At 56.0% G+C, this 6,925-nt stretch overlaps 1 non-coding gene across 1 annotated transcript; it reads left to right on the forward strand.

The window, feature by feature from the left end:
- The first annotated feature begins 1,697 nt into the window (after positions 1–1,697).
- On the forward strand, positions 1,698–1,779 carry TRNAS-CGA (transfer RNA serine (anticodon CGA)). The gene has a single exon. It is a non-coding gene; the product is annotated as a tRNA-Ser (tRNA).
- Positions 1,780–6,925: the final 5,146 nt, after the last annotated feature.

Raw genomic sequence — 6,925 nt, forward strand, 5'->3', positions numbered from 1 at the left:
GAGTACTTTGCATTTGTCCTTATTGAATTTCAGCCTGTGAACTTCAGACCATTTCTCCAGTTTGTCCAGATCATTTTGAATTTTAATCCTATCCTCCAGAGCACTTGCAACCCCTCCCATCTTGGTATCATCCGCAAACTTTATCAGTAAAAAGAAAAGGAGGACTTGTGGCACCTTAGAGACCTACCAATTTATTTGAGCATAAGCTTTCGTGAGCTACAGCTCACTTCATCGGATGCATACTGTGGAAAGTACACAAGATCTTTTTATACACACAAAGGATGAAAAAGTGGGTGTTTACCACTACAAAAGGTTTTCTCTCCCCCCACCCCACTCTCCTGCTGGTAATAGCTTATCTAAAGTGATCACTCTCCTTACAATGTGTATGATAATCAAGGTGGGCCATTTCCAGCACAAATCCAGGGTCTAACAAGAAAGTCTGAGGAAGGGGGGGAAGGGTAGGAAAAAAGAAGGGGAAATAGGTTACGTTGCAGAATGACTTAGCCACTCCCAGTCTCTATTCAAGCCTAAGTTAATTGTATCCAATTTGCAAATGAATTCCAGTTCAACAGTCTCTCGCTGGAGTCTGGATTTGAAGTTTTTTTGTTGTAATATAGCAACTTTCATGTCTGTAATCGCGTGACCAGAGAGATTGAAGTGTTCTCCGACTGGTTTATGAATGTTATAATTCTTGACATCTGATTTGTGTCCATTTATTCTTTTACGTAGAGACTGTCCAGTTTGAGCAATGTACATGGCAGAGGGGCATTGCTGGCACATGATGGCATATATCACATTGGTGGATGTGCAGGTGAACAAGCCTCTGATAGCGTGGCTGATGTGATTTGGCCGTGTGATGGTGTCCCCTGAATAGATATGTGGGCACAGTGGCAACGGGCTTTGTTGCAAGGATAGGTTCCTGGGTTAGTGGTTCTGTTGTGTGGTGTGTGGTTGTTGGTGAGTATTTGCTTCAGGTTGGGGGGCTGTCTGTAGGCAAGGACTGGCCTGTCTCCCAAGATTTGTGAGAGTGTTGGGTCATCCTTCAGGATAGGTTGTAGATCCTTAATAATGCGTTGGAGGGGTTTTAGTTGGGGGCTGAAGGTGACGGCTAGTGGCGTTCTGTTATTTTCTTTGTTAGGCCTGTCCTGTAGTAGGTGACTTTTGGGTACTCTTCTGGCTCTGTCAATCTGTTTCTTCACTTCCGCAGGTGGGTATTGTAGTTGTAAGAAGGCTTGATAGAGATCTTGTAGGTGTTTGTCAGAGGGGTTGGAGCAAATGCGGTTGTATCGCAGAGCTTGGCTGTAGACGATGGATCGTGTGGTGTGGTCAGGGTGAAAGCTGGAGGCATGTAGGTAGGAATAGCGGTCAGTAGGTTTCCGGTATAGGGCGGTGTTTATGTGACCATCGTTTATTAGCACTGTAGTGTCCAGGAAGTGGATCTTAATCCCATCTCTGCTAAGGCTGCGTCTACACTCCCCCTTGTGTCGGTAGAACGTATGTGGCTCGGGGTGTGAATAAGCCACCCCCCGAGTGACACAAGTTACACGGACCTAAGCGCCGGTGTGGAGAGTGCTATGGTGCTGGGAGAGCTTCTCCTGCCAACATGGCTACGGCTGCTCGTTGAAGGTGGAGAGCTCCCTCCCGTCGGCTTCCAGCCGCTCCAGTAGAGACTGCCACTGGGGGCCACGTCACTCACAGCTGTGAGGGCCGAGCGGTTAAGGCGCTGGACTCGAAATCCATTCGGGGTTCCCTGCGCAGGTTCAAATCCTGCTCACAGCGAGGCCTGTGTTTTACCCACACTTGCTCACCAGGGCAATACATGTCCACCGGCCCTGAGACGCTCTCCATACACTCCCCACCCCAGGTAAACCCTGTTCTGCTCCTTTCTTGGGGATGCCTGGGATGGTGCCTCACGCTGTGTCCCTGCGGTCTCAGCTCCCGAGGCCTCTGCCCCTCACCCAGCGACCCCCGGCTCAGCCCCACCCCTGGGTGCTGCTCCTCCCCAGAGCGTGGAAGGAGCTGAGCACGGGCAACCCGTAGAAGAGGCCACAGGAGCCTGAGCCTCCCCCAAAAGGCCGTCCATGTGGGGCGGAAACGATGGGGATGTGGGGCGGGTCTCCCCTCCGGAGGCCATTGGGCCCGTGGTCATCTTTCGAGCGCTGGAAGCGAAGCTCCAGAGAAGTGGGGGCCCCACCTGCACCCCGCTCCCCTCTGCCTCTTAGCCCGACGCCCTGCTCTTGCTCTGCCTCTTCCCATCCCCCCTCCGCCTCCTCCCCCAAAACCTGCGCCCCACCCCCCCTCGGCCTTTTCCCCCGCGGCCCCGTCTTCTCGTGCCTCTTCCTGTCCTGCTCCACCTCCTTCCTCAAGGACCCTCCTGCCCCCCGCTCACCGAAGACAGAGAAAAGGGACGGGTGCCTGGCCCCATGGCCCCCCGGCAACCCCCCTTCGGGGAAAGGGGCGGAGAGGAGCAAGCAGGGGGTGAGTGGTGTCTTGGGGGAAGAGGCGGAGAGGAGCGAGGGGCAGGTAGGGGGACCTCGGGGGCCAGAGGAGTGAACAGTGGGTGGGTGGGGCCTCGGGAGAAGAGGATGACCGGGGGCGGGGCCTCTGTGGCAGGGCCATGCTCTAGGTGCCGGTGGCCCCCCAACTTCTCGGGGTCATCTGAAACCCAGGATGAAGGTGACACAGGGCCTGGTTCCTCTTTGGGCTAAGATTCCATAACAGCTCTCCCTTCCTGGCAGTGTGAAGGGGCTGGACAGGGGCATAAAGCCCTCTAGACACGGCCGGAGACAGGGAAAGGGCCGTCAATGCGGAAGAGAATCAGGCCCAGAGTTAGACAAGGGGTGCAGAGAATATTCTGGATTCTGGTTATTGCACTTCGCCCTTGCTCGAAATGCTTCCTGTATTTTCTCCATTTCACTCCCTGACTCTCGGTCTCTGCCCCTTTCCCCGTTTCGTCCTCAGAATTAGCACGTTCAGCCAGTTAATCGCAGCAATCCCGCCATATGACGGCAGCCTGAAATCTCAGCTCTCCCCTGCCCCTCGCACGAGACCTGCTGCCAGCTGAACTGGAGAAAGAAGGGGGAACGTCTCTGGCAGAGGGTGTGAAACAGACACCCAGAAAAGGTGAGTTTTCACAGGGATTTCCTCAAAGTAGGAGAAACTTGGGGTGCCAGTTAGTGTCCAGAAAACCCTTCAGGGATCAAACAAACCAGAGGCCCAGCTCAGCCCGATCTGGGCTCCACGTGGGAGTGAGCAGGGGGCTGCTGAGACACACACAGACTGCTGGGCACGCACGGACTGTGGCTGGGGAGGGGGCTGCCAGACCTCCCTCGGGTGACCAGACAGCAAGTGTGAAAAATCAGGACGGGGGTGGGAGGTAATCGGAGCCTATATAAGAAAAAGACCCAAAAATCGGGACTGTCCCTCTAAAATCGGGACACCTGGCCACTCTAGACCTCCCCCACAGACTGCCACTGAGTGAGTGGGGGGCAGTTGCACAGACCTGCAGGGACCACATGGATTCTGAGGTTTGCTCCCCTCCTGTCTCCAGTGGGGCTGAGGTTTCTCCCTGAGCCTGCTGAGCCCTGTGGCCCTCCCCAGCCACGCCCGTGGGAGCAGAAAACACCGAGAGACCAGGCCGTGGAGGTCATATGGTTTATTGGACCTGCTTCTGTTGGGGAGAGAGACCAGAGCCTGAGGACGAGCTCTGTGGAGCTCGAAGGCTTGACTCTCCCCAGCAGAAGTTGGAGAATGAAAGAGATCCCCTCCCTGCCTTGTCTCTCTAATCTCCTGGCACCGACCTTGCAAACAGAGAACTCTGAGGCAGTTCAGTGCTTCCGACCGAGCCCCAGGAGCCCATATGTAACACGGACGTTGCACTCATTCAAACAGTGCCTAGCGCAGCTGGGGGACGGGCTTCAAGCTGCTGCCAGCCACAGCCCCTTCTGTGCCCCAAACCGGGGGCGACTGCGCCTACCGGCCAGACCCCTCTGTTCCAGAACGGAGGTGCCCTTTGGTCTCTCAGCCCGGCGCTCTCACACAGCCACAGCAGCTCCTGTCACCAGGTCCCCTCTTGGCGCAGTGGGAGGGGGCAGCAGGACAGAGCAGGCAGGCCACCGAGGGGGAACTGTACTCTGGGAAGCCGTGACTCTGTCAAGGATTTAGGTGTCATACCGGGCAAGCCGCTCAACATCCGCTCCTGTTGCGATGCTGTGGGGAACAGGGCCAAAGCCATCGGTGATGACGGGGGGATTTTCTTGGTTTTTCAATGGTTTGCATGCCTCAGTTTCCCTGGGTGCTGTTTGTTTAACGAGGTGGCACTGGTGGGAGAGGTAGTTTGTTGTTACAGAGGACCAGCGGTGATCTCTCCTGTCAGTTGGGCCCTCAGGCAAAGGCCTGGAGAATGGATACCCCAGCGACTGGTGAGCGGGAGGCCCAGCTTGGAAGTCACAGCCAGGTCGGGCCAGTAGTAGGACAATGGGCTGAGGAGAGAAGACCCGGTGACTGCTTCCAGCCAGGGGGAAAGAAAAGAGGGAGGAGAGGAGAGGCTGAGATAGAGGAGACCCAGGCAGCCTGTTCACCTGGGACAGAAGACAAAGGACACAGGCTTGTGGGAAGGTGATATCGGATGCTTAGCTGGAAGGAGGGGGCTTCTGGACTGGGGAGAGAAAACAGCCAGAGCCCATACGGGTGCAGGAGAGACCTAGATGGACTGTGCAGAGGGAGGTTAGGCCTGAGGCCCTGAGAGTTTCCTGTGCTGTGTTCAGATGCTCAGTAAACCCCTCTCTTTTACGCTGGCTGAGAGTCACGGCAGTCTTGGGATCGGGGTTGCGTTCTTCCCTCTGGGAGTAGAGGCCCCAGGGGTCCAGAGTGAGGGGAGTCCCTGAGGGGGCCCACGGCAGACAGGCATGCTCAAGGCTCAGAGAAGAGGGGTTCCAGGAGGCGGAAGGGCCTACGGCTTAACCCTCGAGAGAGTGGATCTCCGAGAAGGGCTGTCACACTGAAGGAGGGTCCTCCCAAGGACTGTACGAGGCTGAGAAAGACACAAGTCCTGTGAGTCCGTGACGCCATCCATGGATAGATAAAGAGAGGATGGAAAGGGAGGTGATTCAGCAGCGGGGAGACTGACACTGGAATACTGCATCCCGTTCTGGTGTCCACATTTCAAAAATAACGTTAAAAAAAACTGGAGAGGGTGCAGAAAAGAGCCATATTTGAGGGATGGAGAAGACTTATAAGGAGGGATTGAAAAACTCAGTCTGTTTAGTGTTTAAAAAGATGGAGAGGTGAGCTGATGGCAGCCTGCAAGTGCCTTCGCTGAGAGAAAACACCAAGTATTTAAAGGGCTCTTTAGTCTTGCAAAGAAAGGCAGAACAAGAACCAATGGCTGGAGGCAGAAATCAGAAAAATTCTCCTTAGAACAAGGCAGAGATTTGTAAGAGGGAGGGCGACTCATCACTGGAACAAACTGGCAAGAGAAGTGATGGATTCTCCATCTCTTGATGTCTTCCAGTGAAGACTAGATGCCTTTCGGGAAAGCGCTTTCATCAAAAAGCAGCTCTTGTGATACACAGGAGGGCTGGGAGATGCAGGGCGTCATATTAGATGCTCCAATGGTCCCTTCTGGCCTTAAGTCGACTAATTTATGAAAATCTAGTGGTTTATTGTATAGCCGGCTCCATCCCCCAACTCACCAGTCATTGAGTGCGGAGATCCGGGGGCAACAACTCCAAGCTCCAAGAGGCTGGACAGGGGCAGGACATCAGCTGGGAGGGGAGGGGTGGGGGGGCAGTGACATCACCAAGGCCTTTTGCAGGACCTCAGCCCATTGGGCAAAGGTGGTGGGGAGGGGGTGACCTCACAGAGAGACCCCAACATCAGCGGGGCAGGGCCGAGGTGCAGGGCCAGGGCAGTCGCTGAGACCCCCCCGGCTTTGCTGCCGCACGTCTCCTTCTCCCGGTCTCCCCTCGAGGACGGGGAGAGAATTAGGATTCACGTCGTAGCATGAGGAGGAGCCTCTATGGAATTTTCTCCTTTCTGACCACTGATTGTGCCAGAAAACGAACGTCCCTTGGACAAGGTCGGAGGCTGCGAGAGGTTTGGAACCTGTTGGGTCTGATGCACCTGCTGCAGGCAGGATTCTCGGCACAGAAAACACTGGCTTAAGGGGGCAGAATGTGATTTCCTACCGAGCGCTTTGACGCTTGGAATCACTGGGGACCTTGGGGTTTATCCTTTTTGGTTTCCCTTCTCCTCTTTCCTCCCTCCTTTCTCCTCTTCTCTTGCTTCTTTTTTCCCTCTTTCCCTCTCTCTCCCAAGGAGGGGTGTGTGTGGAGGGTGGGCAAGGGGGGTTGCTCTCATCGCGGGAGGTCCTCACAAAGAGGTGGGTCTGGATCTGAGAGCGATCCGCTCTGATGGTGACCTGGCCGTCCTGTGGGACCTCTGGTGAGACCTCTCAGCCGCCCGCCCCTCAGAGTCTCAGGGCTGGTTGGCCGAGCGGGGGGCTATCGACAGCGAGGAGACTCAGGTCCTTTGGGTCTCGTTTCAAATCAGGCAAATAAGTCACAATCAATGCAAGGTATGGGATTAATCTTGCTGCTTCAGGGGCGGAAGGAGGCAGGGTCTTGGGGGAAGGGGTGCAGCGGGTGGGGGTCTAGGGCGGAGGGGGGGTTGCCCCGGACCTGCACCCCCCTTGGGGCGGCCTTGGCAGCAGTATTGGTCCCACCCCGCGGCAGGGCCGGGCTGGAACCAGGTACGGCCGGGGCAGGGCAGGGCAGGGCAGGGGGTGGGGGAAAGCTGGGCGGGCGGGAGCCAGGGGAGGTACCTCTCTCCAAGCCAGACCTCGTAACGTGAGATCCAGAGAGGCGCGGGGGGGGGGGCTCAGGACACACCCCTCCCATCGGCCTTTCCCGTTGGTTAGCGTCGG

This window comes from Eretmochelys imbricata, chromosome 11 (genome assembly GCF_965152235.1).
Source record: "Eretmochelys imbricata isolate rEreImb1 chromosome 11, rEreImb1.hap1, whole genome shotgun sequence".
NCBI lineage: Eukaryota > Metazoa > Chordata > Testudines > Cheloniidae > Eretmochelys > Eretmochelys imbricata.